Genomic DNA, 12,758 nt, shown 5'->3' with positions numbered 1-12,758 from the left:
CCAGCTGGCATAGATTCCATGGGTCTGCTGTGTCCAGCTGGCATAGATTCCATGGGTCTGCTGTGTCATGCTGTCATAAATTCCATGGGTCTGCTGTGTCTAGCTGGCATAGATTCCATGGGTCTGCTGTGTCCAGCTGGCATAGATTCCATGGGTCTGCTGTGTCATGCTGTCATAAATTCCATGGGTCTGCAGTGTCTGGCTGCAATAGATTCCATGGATCAGTTGTGTCTAGCTGTTAAGGATTCCATGGGTCTGCTGTGTCTGGCTGTCATAGATTCCATAGGTCTGCTGTGTCTGGCTGTCACAGATTCCATTGGTCTGCTGTGTCCAGCTGGCATAGATTCCATGGGTCTGCTGTTTCTAGCTGTCATAGATTCCATGGGTCTGCTGTATCTAGCTGTCATAGATTCCATGGGTCTGCTGTATCTAGCTGTCATAGATTCCATGGGTCTGCTGTGTCCAGCAGTCATAGATTCCACGGGTCTGCTGTGTCCAGATTCCATGGGTTTGCTGTTTCTAGCTGTCATAGATTCCATGGGTCTGCTGTTTCTAGCTGTCCTAGATTCCATGGGTCTGCTGTTTCTAGCTGTCCTAGATTCCATGGGTCTGCTGTTTCTAGCTGTCCTAGATTCCATGGATCAGCTGTGTCGTGCTGACCTAGATTCCACGGGTCTGCCATGGGTCTTCTAGCTGTCAGATTCCAGGATTCCTGACGGGTCTGCTGTTTCTAGCTGTCATAGATTCCACGGGTCTGCTGTTTCTAGCTGTCCTAGATTCCATGGTTCAGCTGTGTCCAGCTGTCATAGATTCCATGGGTCAGCTGTTTCTAGCTGTCCTAGATTCCATGGGTCTGCTGTTTCTAGCTGTCCTAGATTCCATGGGTCTGCTGTTTCTAGCTGTCCTAGATTCCATGGATCAGCTGTATCATGCTGTCCTAGATTCCATGGGTCTGCTGTTTCTAGCTGTCATAGATTCCACGGGTCTGCTGTTTCTAGCTGTCCTAGATTTCATGGATCAGCTGTGTCCAGCTGTCATAGATTCCATGGGTCTGCTGTTTCTAGCTGTCCTAGATTCCATGGGTCTGCTGTTTCTAGCTGTCCTAGATTCCATGGGTCTGCTGTTTCTAGCTGTCCTAGATTCCATGGATCAGCTGTGTCATGCTGTCCTAGATTCCATGGGTCTGCTGTATCTAGCTGTCATAGATTCCATGGGTCTGCTGTGTCATGCTGTTATAGATTCCATGGGTCTGCTGTATCTAGCTGTCATAGATTCCATGGGTCTGCAGTAGTTAGCTGTCATAGATTCCAACGGTCTGCTGTGTCCAGCTGTCATAGATTCCATGGGTCTGCAATGTTTAGCTGTCATCAATTCCATGGGTCTGCAATGTATGGCTGCCATAGATTCCACGGGTCTGCAATGTATGGTTGTCACAGATTTCATGGGTCTGCAATCAGAGCTACAGATAACTTTTTGGGTCATTAAGTAGTGTACTCGTTTGTGTTTATCTCAATTGGGTAGACTAATTTTCCTTTGAGCAACCAAATAAATTGAACCCAACTCACCTAAACTCAATTGGGTATTTTGCCATTTTCCAAAAATTGTAAAAATATGATAAAGGTTAAATGTTTGTTTACATGTTTGTTATCTATATTTGATCTGTAATATGAGAAATGATAAGAACTGCAAGTTGCCAAGTTCATGTGCTGAAATACAGCCTCTCAATATACCTTCGTTACTTTATCTATCCACCGACACGCAAGCTAAGATTTTTGTGTGTACGCATGCAAGATCAAATCTATTGAGTATTTACAAAAAATCAAGCATATTTGTATGCAATAGACTTAATAGGAATTGAGTTTTCACAAAAGTATTTGGGTAATTACACAGATACGCAGCTTATCTGTACCTCTGTGCAATGTCTGGCTGTCACTGATTCCATGGGTCTGCAGTGTTTGTCTGCCATGGATTCCATGGGTCTGCAGCATTTGTCTGCCATGGATTCCATGGGTCTGCAGTGTTTGTCTGCCATGGATTCCATGTATCTGCAGTGTTTGTCTGCCATGGATTCAATGGGTCTGCAATGTCTGGCTGTCATATATGCCATGGGTCTGCAATGTCTGGCTGTCATATATGCCATGGGTCTGCAATGTCTGGCTGTCATATATGCCATGGGTCTGCAATGTCTGGCTGTCATATATGCCATGGGTCTGCAATGTCTGGCTGTCATATATGCCATGGGTCTGCAATGTCTGGCTGTCATATATTTCATGGGTCTGTAATGTCTGGCTGTCATATATTTCATGGGTCTGCAATGTCTGGCTGTCATATATTTCATGGGTCTGTAATGTCTGGCTGTCATATATTCCATGGGTCTGTAATGGCTGGCTGTCATATATTTCATGGGTCTGTAATGTCTGGCTGTCATATATGCCATGGGTCTGTATATGCTGGGTCTGTAATGTCTGGCATATATGGGTCATGTCTGGCTGTCATATATGTGGGTCTGCAATGTCTGGCTGTCATATATTTCATGGGTCTGTAATGTCTGGCTGTCATATATTCCATGGGTCTGTAATGTCTGGCTGTCATATATTCCATGGGTCTGTAATGTCTGGCTGTCATATGGCTGTCATATATTCCATGGGTCTGTAATATATTTCATGGGTCTGTCTGGCTGTCATATATGCCATGGGTCTGTAATGTCTGGCTGTCATATATGCCATGGGTCTGTAATGTCTGGCTGTCATATATTTCATGGGTCTGTAATGTCTGGCTGTCATATATTTCATGGGTCTGCAATGTCTGGCTGTCATATATTCCATGGGTCTGTAATGTCTGGCTGGCTGTCATATATGCCATGGGTCTGTAATGTCTGGCTGTCATATATTTCATGGGTCTGTAATGTCTGGCTGTCATATATGCCATGGGTCTGTAATGTCTGGCTGTCATATATTTCATGGGTCTGTAATGTCTGGCTGTCATATATTCTTCATGGGTCATATATATCTGGCTGTCATATATGCCATGGGTCTGCAATGTCTGGCTGTCATATATGCCATGGGTCTGTCTGCCATGGGTCTGTAATGTCTGGCTGTCATATATTCCATGGGTCTGTAATGTCTGGCTGTCATATATTTCATGGGTCTGTAATGTCTGGCTGTCATATATTCCATGGGTCTGTAATGTCTGGCTGTCATATATGCCATGGGTCTGTAATATATTTCATGGGTCTGGCTGTCATATATTTCATGGGTCTGTAATGTCTGGCTGTCATATATTCCATGGGTCTGTAATGTCTGGCTGTCATATATTTCATGGGTCTGTAATGTCTTTTCTAATTGTAAGCCAGAGCTGCAGATAAGCACTTGGGTATTTTACAAATGGTTTTCAGTTATAAGCATTTTCATTACTCACCTAATTCTGGATAATTGCACATTTGATCACTCAATAACAAAAGATCAAGATAATAGAGTTTCTGACTTTGCACAGTAGTAATAAGTGCTGAATAAACTGTGTCATTGTTCATTAACTTATGGATAACAACTTCTTTTTGTTGTTGTGGGTGCGACATTTCGGTACAGATACCTGATGTCAAGGAGGACAATGGTACAGATACCTGATGTCAAGGAGGACAATGGTACAGATACTTGATGTCAAGGAGGACAATGGTACAGATACCTGATGTCAAGGAGGACAATGGTACAGATACCTGATGTCAAGGAGGACAATGGTACAGATACCTGATGTCAAGGAGGACAATGGTAGGGATACCTGATGCCATATCCAACACGAAAACGGTTTTCCCGCAGCCCGTCAACCTGCACACTATGGCGCAGTGTGGGTCACGGGGTAGATCAATAGATTGCCTGCACGAACCTCCCATTTTCTATATTAAGCTGCGCGATCCATAATCACGTACACATATCATTTCAACTTGCCTGCGGGTTGAGCCTTCTTGGCGATCTGGATGGTTATCCCATCGCTGCCGTTGTCGTCCGCCCGCGGACGGCATGTCCAACCACAGCGAGTACTTGGTCGGTAGCTTTTTTATCTTGTCCCACTGCTGGTGTGCCCTCATAACATGGCTGAACAGCTGGTTGGGCATGCCCTCGATGGTCACTTCCACCTTTGTGATTTTGGGGTTGAAAAACTTCTCGCTGTCCCTTTGGAACGGGGACGATCAGGATGCCTTTCATCGATCGCTCCGGCACGTTCAGGTTGATGTTCCACACTGTGTCGCTCTTGTCCCGTACTACTGTTCTATGTCGCAGGACCCGGTCGTACAGGATGGCCACCTTCCCCGAATACTGGTTTCGTACCTGCCGGGCCAGCTCCGGGCTAGTGACCATGTCGAACTCCAGAGAGATGTTGTCGTCGAACGTGAGCTCGTATTCAAGCCTATAACCCAGCGAGGCCTGGTAAAATAGCACGTGCCCCGTGAGCAACTCGAAGTCGAGCGGCACGCAGAACCGCCTCCTTACGCTTTGGCGATGGCCTTTTCGGCCGCCGGGACCTTGTCGAGCTGGTCTTACGTAAAGCCGTACCCCACACGCAACCGAGTCGACTTACTGATGCCTTGGTACACGTCCTTGACGAGTTCGCCCTCGCTTTTCCGAAGTCCCCGTAGCAGTGAAAGACGTCGATGTCATCGATGCTCAACACCTTGTTGCCGCTGATTTTGATGGTGGTCTTCTTGACGATGGCACGACCTACGTTCCGCACGAGCTCGCGTTTGTCGTTGTCGGAGGTCAACATGAGGTTGAACGTCCGTCGAACTGTGGCGGGTACAATGAGGTCATTCTCACCCAGTTGGAGAATTGAACCAGCAGCGTTTGGTTCTGGTCTATCTTGCTGGGATTGTTGGTGATTGTCACCGACTGACGCACGGCTCTAACGCCGAGAGGCTCTCTTAATCTCTGGAAAGGGTCTAGCTTCCTCTCGTATGACATTGTTATATACAAAATATATAAGTGTAATAATTTAGTATGGCTGAAGGTGGTGGCTACGATGACATCCAGATGGACGAAATGTGGGATAGTAGTGCCCACTCGTTCGGAGAGGAGGAAACCTCGTTCTCGCAAGGCAACGAACTCATGAAGCAGACCGTCAACGAATATTTCGACGCGTTTAAGCGAGATAGAAACTACGTCGAGCCGTTGGGACGAGACTATTCCAAGTTTACCATCGATAAGAAGGGCACGCTGCGATTGAGGGCTCACCCGGAGGTCGATCTCATGAACGCTCGAACGAGAAAACCACTTGCCTTGGCTACGTTGTCCAGTCACCATGGTGAGCAACTGATCCGCGGTGAACTAAACCTCGTAGATTATCGGTCTAAGCTCCCCCGAAGGTCGCCCAAGATCTGCAAGCTACCACGGCCGAACTCAGCGATGACGGGGACGTGCCCCATCGTGCCATCCAACAACTGTTGGACATGTATCAGAACAAACCCTTTCCTGGGTTCGAATTTACCGGTCGGGAACTGCGAGGGCTGGACAAGGCCATGCAAACCATTCGTGGGTCACTAGTGGACAACACGGCCAAATTGGACGCGATCAACGCCCACATAACCCATGAAAGAACCAAACTCGGCGAAGCGGAGGCCGAGAACAGCTTCGATCCGAGATGAACCGCGTGCGGGAAACCATTGACCAAGTCCTCTACCAGGACACCACGTTGGCCGACAGGATCCAAAGTTGACAGGGGCTGGAGGGGGTGGCTTGACGTTGACCGACACTAGGTGTGATGCGCTGAGTAGGTCTGTGTTCACGTTCCACGTGTACTACCAGGTCAGACGTATACCGCTCCCACAGGACAAGGTGTGGGATGTAGTAAACAACCCATACGATCGACTGGCCTCGAAACCCATCCGAACACAGATTGGCGTTTGCCAGGCCCGAACCATGGGTTGGGTATCCCTATGGTTCACAGAATGGCCCTCGTTGAAGCCAGCAAGAAGTTGAAAGAATGGGGTGGTAAAACATATGCAGGTGCTTACGTAACGACGAACGAGTGGAATGATAAACTCCGCGGATGACTGGAAAAAGTTCATGCTGGACACGTCGAGAGGGTTCAACGCTTGAACGACTCGATTCGAACGTATGTGTGGACGCTGGTGGTTGCACAGGCACAAACGCATTCCGACATCCTCGGTAAAGGGACTGCTTACGACGCGCAGAAACAGTTCGTGGCCAACGTCGAAGATGCCATCGCCGCCCCGGTCAATCTGCAAGTGCCATCCGACACTACCAAGACGTGTTGGAGTACGCCCGGTCTAACGTCGACTACGTCTTCGGATAGGGATTGTACATGGCTCTGATCTACATGCAACTGAGAATCAACAAAGTGGTGGGCTACAACAACGAAATAGTCATAGCCAAGGCCGACCAGAAGTCGGGTATCAACCCGGGCATCAACGTGAGTCACGTCCCACCTCCCACGACCGGTGAAACGGGCATAGTCGTACCACCATCCCTGGAGCCCAGGGTTCGACACGCACCCCTACAACCCCTTACACCACACAAGGTGGCTGAAACAAGGAACACCTAGATCGTAAAACAGCGCTGGTGGTCGGGGGGATTGCAGTCGGCTTGGGTCTCGTCTGTTTAAAAATTCCTTAGCGGCTACGTACACCAGCCAGGCCACGGCGACGATGAATGCCCACAGGTTTTGGCTGAGCCATGTGACATTTAACGAGAGAGTGTTAAGTAACCACGAGACGATGCTATCCAGGATGTCGGGCAGGGCCTTACCCGCAAGTTTAGCCAGGGCCTCCCCGAGAGGTTTAAAAACAACGACAAGTGGGTGTTGTTACCCTCTCAAGTCGACTGGTTTCTCAACATCACGCTCGGCTCCCCCTACATGTTCACGGAGAACAAAGACATCTACCTAAACAAAGTCGTGAACATCGGAACCCTGCTCGTGGCTTACGTCCCGACGCAGAGGCGTAGTGTAATCATCAGCCTACTCTCGAGCATGGCAGCCCACATGCTATAGAGTAAACCTGGGTGCAAAACGTGGGGTTGCAGGTGGTGTCTGAAATCGACGGCGTGGCCAACATCCTGGCAAGTCATGGTGAATTCCATGCTGGTCATCCAAGTGAACCATAGCAACGCGAAGTCGAAGTCACACTCTCGAAAGGAATCAAACTCTGGTGGGTCAAAACAACATCAGTATCACGTTTGCACTGTTTACGTGCGGGTGGGTGTCGACTCCCACACCAGTCTGCAGGGGGTCACCGTGACCGTGGAAGACACGATATCACTCACCAAGAAATTCCTACCCGACAACATACACCTCATGGGGTTGAAGTGCACCCCTCAGAAAAACAGCTGTGATAATAGTATAGCAATGGCCAGTCATCGTCCCAACGTCACGCTTAACGATCTAGGAGACACGGAGGGGTTCGATCTGCCTGGTGAGGAAGACACCTTGTACGTCCTACACTTGAAAGACAATGTGTACGAGTGGGTGTCACTGGCAGACTTTAAGGAGCCCGAATGGTTGATCAACATAACCCTCACCGCACCTTACGTCTCTTTGACCAAGGATGGTCATATCACCGAAATCACGGTATCTTCCTCACATCTTACCTTCCGGATTCTGATGATATTACTTTTTCACGGGGTGGGGCTTTCAACCTACTAACTTCACACAAGGATGCAAGTTTAAGTCTCGACTTACCCGATGTTCTATCGAGCCTTGTAGATATATATCCAGAGCGAGAATCCACAATCATATAACAGTCTTTCTCAAGTCCGCTCATAACGTTTTTAAAGAAATGCAAATCTTACCTGGGTTGACAGTGCACTGGCAAAACAAAGACGCGTTCGCAGTGCACCGTATCATCGTACAGCTGGGATCAGAACCCTTGGTAAGTAACTACGATGTAAGAATAAACCAACCTGTTAAGATCTCACCTATCTTCATGCACGAAAATCTGCACTTTATCATGTTTATGGGCCTGAAGTATATCAACCGAAAGTTAACGAAGACCCAATTAAAATATATCTCATAATATATATTATACGCACAGGATGGGGCTGTACCTAGTCATGGAAGAAGTAGCGAAAACACTGGAAACCGTAGACGGATTCCGGTTGAAACAGTTATATGACATAAAGCGCCAGCTAGGACAAGACCGTGATGCGCGTAGAGCATTGTATAAAAAATATCACAGGGTCGTCAATTACGTGGACGGCGTCGACACTGCCCTGGTAGCAACCGGTATGGGGTTAGGCGCGGCGGGTGCCGGGTTGTTGACCACCATCGTGGCCGCGCCTGCGGTGCTGTGTATTGAAATAACGGCAGGAGTGGTAGGGTTAGCGGAATTGACGCTTAAGTACGTATCTCGCAGACTGCAACGTAAAGCGTTCAAACACGATGAAATTAGAGTTGTAGCCGAAGCGAAGTTGAACACAATAGCCGATCATTAATCCACCGCACTAACGGACAGTAAAATCTCAGAGGATGAGTTTCGTTTGGTGAGGTTGGAAATTGCCAAATACCACCGCATGAAACAGGAGATCCGGTCCAATCCTCGTAAAAGCACCACCATCAGTTAAGACGAGAAAAAAAAGTACATAGAACAAGGCCGACAACAAATCATCAGGAAGACCAGAGAACTCATAGGAGATACATGTTAAACTGTTTTGCAGATATCATCATAACCGAGTAACCAGAAAGCCATACCCCCACACGACATGATAGGACCACGTGGCCAGTAAATTTGGGGTGCAAACGAAAAGTGGTCGGTGAAATGGAGGGTAGGAGAAAGGGTCTGACAAAGGCCTTACTGGATAAAAAGAAGCTTATGTCAGACTTGAGCCCATACCCATTCCATATACTACTTTAATGTAACAAAGCGCTCACGCCCGTTCAGGGCCGATGCGAGTGCTCACGGGAGGCAATAGCGCGGGCGCTCGCAGTTCTGAACATGCCTCAGGTTCATGGCCGCACTCCAAGAGTTGGTCAGGTTCAGGTCTCCCATCACCTCGCCGCCCTGCCACCCACAGAAAATAGGCAGAGACCAACCAAACATTGTCGAGTATGCACAAAGTCTGGTCTGAGACATGAGAAACGCTACATATGTGAAGCCTGTCCAGAGAAACCAGCCTTTAGTGTGGATACTTGCTTCAAGAAATACCATGTCCCAGAGTAAAGTACTAAAAGGATTCCCATCTCTCAGGGTGATGTCTGTATGATTGGTTTTAAACAGGTTCTTAACCAGAGTTTTGACTTTTTGTGGTTCTTTTTACCGCCAGGAGACAATTGCTGCTTGTGGCTATTTTGTTATAAAATACTACTGATGTAGCTGAGAGATAACTCGTAGTATCAAATTCTGTTACATTTGATAACACGAGTGTACTTATGTAGTAAGGAGCTAGTCAACGTTTTAACCTTTGAACTACAGGAACTTTGACCTGGTTTTAATAATGAATTTCTTTCACACAAAAACAGCGTAACGATATAACTAAATTTCGACTATATAACCACCGGTGTATGCGTCCCCAATTTGTCAAACACAGTACAGTTATCCCCTTATAATTTCGTGCTTTCAAGTTTACACAGATTCCCGAACGTTGGTTGGTTGAGAGAGCGGTCATGTGATCTAAATTTCAAGGTTCATTACTCTTGAACCCTCTAATCGTTCATACTTGTGTAAACACCGTTCATACGATGTGTGAACGTTTTTCGCTTCGGTTTCAAGGACCCCCAATAATTGGTGATGCCAATTTCGCGAATCGAACCTGTTTCAAGTCACCCCAAGTTTGGCAATGTCACTACCAAACGGATTGCCGAACATTGTTCCTTTTCACAGGAGTTTAATGTTTCGCAGTTTGCGGGTTCATCTGGCGGTTTTCTGCCCGAGGTCTGTTTAATAACTGCTCAATAAATTTCACAATAAACAATCACAAATAAATAGAATACAACAAGATCAGCTTCCTATTAATACGCCGCTTTAACTTGAAGTCGGTCAGTGTATTATTACGCGGTCAAACAAGGTATTTACAAGTGAAAAGGTGAAAAGGTTAAAATGCTATTGTTATTGCTTCTGATATTTGTTTCTGTTTGATGCTGTTATTGATGTTATACTTATTAAAGCAGTTTCAAACCTCATAACGAATTTGTTGTTATATTTTAAAGATCGGATACTTTGAGAACTATTTCTTCAAGGGTTGGGATACATTTGTAAAGAAAATCGCTGTGTATACAAACATCGCTGCAATACGTACGTTCTTGAACCGAATGGCATTACAACATTTTACAGGTATTAAAACACACTAAACAATGATCATCTACAAATGGGTGGAAAACGTATGTGTAAACTTCAAAGTGCGAAATTAAACTCACTCGTTCACACGAGTTTGAACACCGCTTTGACATCGTTCATTTTTCAGTGCAAACACACAAACTGACATTCAATTCTTAAAACATATATACATTCAACAACACTGTCTTATTTGTTACCTAATACAGGGGTAGAAAAATACCATTGCCCGAAGCCTGGGTCAAGTGGAATTTAACGATAAATATTCACATTAAACTTTACCATGGTACAGTAATGCCAAACTACTGAAACATTTTGACATATGTATTTTGATGATGAAATAAAAAAATGCAATTGCTACCAATTGATATAGATTATTTGCCAAAGAAACCAAATTGTTAATTGTGGAATTGTTAAATGTGGTCAAAGGAAATTGTCATGGTCCGGGTTAGAATGAACCTTCAGTAACCCATGCTTGTCCTAAGAGGCGACTAACGGGATCGGGTGGTCAGGCTCTCTGACACATGTCATCGGTTCCCAATTGCACAGGTAGATGCTCATGCTGTTGATCACTGGATTGTCTGGTCCAGACTCGATTATTTACCGACCGCCGCCATATAGCTGGAATATTGCTGAGTGCAGCGTAAAACTAAACTCACTCATTCACTCACTCAGGGAAATTAATATTTGGTCAAGTGGATTTTGAAGTTTACTGGACCTGTATCCAGTGGAGTTTTAATAAACATTTTAACCCCTGCAATATATTTCCAACCCCAGTAATATATATGAATAGATAGATAGATAGATAGATATAACAGCACACTTATAGCAAGGACATAACCCTGGCTATTATCATTGTGACAGATGGACATTTTCAATGTCACATCATCTAGCCTGTATGTTGTGACCAGACTGAATGTCCTCAAGCAGTTACTATAGTATAGAACATTAGAAGGCCTCAAATGTAGACACAGGAAGTGATTTCGGGGATGCCTACACAAACAGCCCAGTAGTTATCGTGTTGGTGATATGATTGATAGGGCTTGGCCGATATGGCGTGAGACTGTTGATCTGTCTGACGCCCTCGTCTGACACTGACATTAGACGAAGCCTGTAACGGTGTACGCCTCCTCTCTTCCGCCAGCTGACCGCCCAATTATCGAAAGTGCAACCACATCAAGTAGCCACAGCAATCCTATCCGTTTGGCTTTAATGTTATTATGAGGATTAACAAAGCCACACAGACCTACCGTCAGCTGATTTGTCTGTCATGCAACTCTACGCGAACACCTTGGTCTGGAACTGCCGTTATCTCACAAGGACGAACGTGTTTACAACAGCCGGAGGTCCAAGGGAAAGCACCGACCGTGTATAGCCGTTCGTCGTCAGACGAGGACTACCTCTTACCAACCTCAGACGAACATGAAACATTTCTCAAACACATTTGAAATGGCGTAAATATTTTAGGCCATTGGTTTTAATTATGTCCATATTGCATTTCGAGCTTCAAATTAAATTAACCAAATAAAATTACATTGTAAATTTCGGAGGGGCTTGGGTCAGGCCTAGCTAATTACTTTTAATAAATGTTATTAAACAAGAGATTCGCGGCATATGCTCTGTCAGTTCCTCTATTGATGCCCGCTAATAGGTCATATGTATTTACGCATTGGAATAGACCCACGGCAGTAGCATGTATCTGTTGGCTCCAACATATACAAATCAGAGGGGGGTCCAGGAATTTTCGGGGGGTGGGTGGGGGGTAGGGCTTCCACGGGTACTCGAGTACTCGAGGACGAGTCGGGTTCAGCTGGACTCGAGTCCATTTTCAAGGACTCGAGGACTCGAAAAGGGGAGATAACTCGAATTATTTGACGTTGACAGACTGTCTGCCATGTGCTAAGCACGAGCGGCCGTTAACGTCTAATATTAAGATAAGATATAACTTTATTATCCCGGAGGAAATTCTTATACATCCAAACTGTCTCAAAATGAATATATACACAGTTCACAAAAATATACACAATAACATGCTCAAAACGAATGCTATTTACAAATAAATCTGACATGATATAATTCAATTAACCACATAGGTAAAGAGGCTGAATAATTCTAGTTCTAATCACATGATGGTGTGATTCAAAATATTTGTTGTATTCACGAATACTTGATGGTATGAAAGACTGTCTAGCTCTGTTTGTTTTGAGGGAAGGGAATCGACAGCAGCGTCCAGAAGGAAGTAGTTCAAAATGGTGAGATCAAATATATCAACTATCAAATCTAATTTTAGCTGCCTTTTTGACAATCTGGCGCTCATAGATAAAGGGAATATACTCGAAAGACACTCCAGAAATTTTGCAAGCAGTATTAACAATTTTGAAAAGTTTGGTTTTGTTGCGATGAGACACATCCCCATACCAACATAGAAAATTGTAGGTCAACACACTTTGAATAAAGGTTTGATAAAAAACTGTCATTACGGTTT

At 45.5% G+C, this 12,758-nt stretch overlaps 1 protein-coding gene across 2 annotated transcripts in view; it reads right to left on the bottom strand.

The window, feature by feature from the left end:
- Positions 1–11,644, bottom strand: part of LOC124260265 (protein prune homolog 2-like) — a 64,565-nt gene extending 52,921 nt beyond the window's left edge. Inside the window, exon 1 of one of the 2 annotated variants that reach the window (XM_046694520.1) lies at positions 11,520–11,644. The gene's annotated coding sequence lies outside the window, so the exon portion shown is untranslated. The remainder of the gene's footprint in view (positions 1–11,519) is intronic. The other variant, XM_046694519.1, reaches the window with a different exon arrangement.
- Positions 11,645–12,758: the final 1,114 nt, after the last annotated feature.

The sequence above is a fragment of the Haliotis rubra genome, unplaced genomic scaffold (genome assembly GCF_003918875.1).
Source record: "Haliotis rubra isolate DU_JTF1 unplaced genomic scaffold, ASM391887v1 Scf758, whole genome shotgun sequence".
NCBI classification, from domain to species: Eukaryota; Metazoa; Mollusca; class Gastropoda; order Lepetellida; family Haliotidae; genus Haliotis; species Haliotis rubra.
Note: the sequence above shows the minus strand (reverse complement) of the source record. Positions and strands in the feature narration are given on the sequence as shown.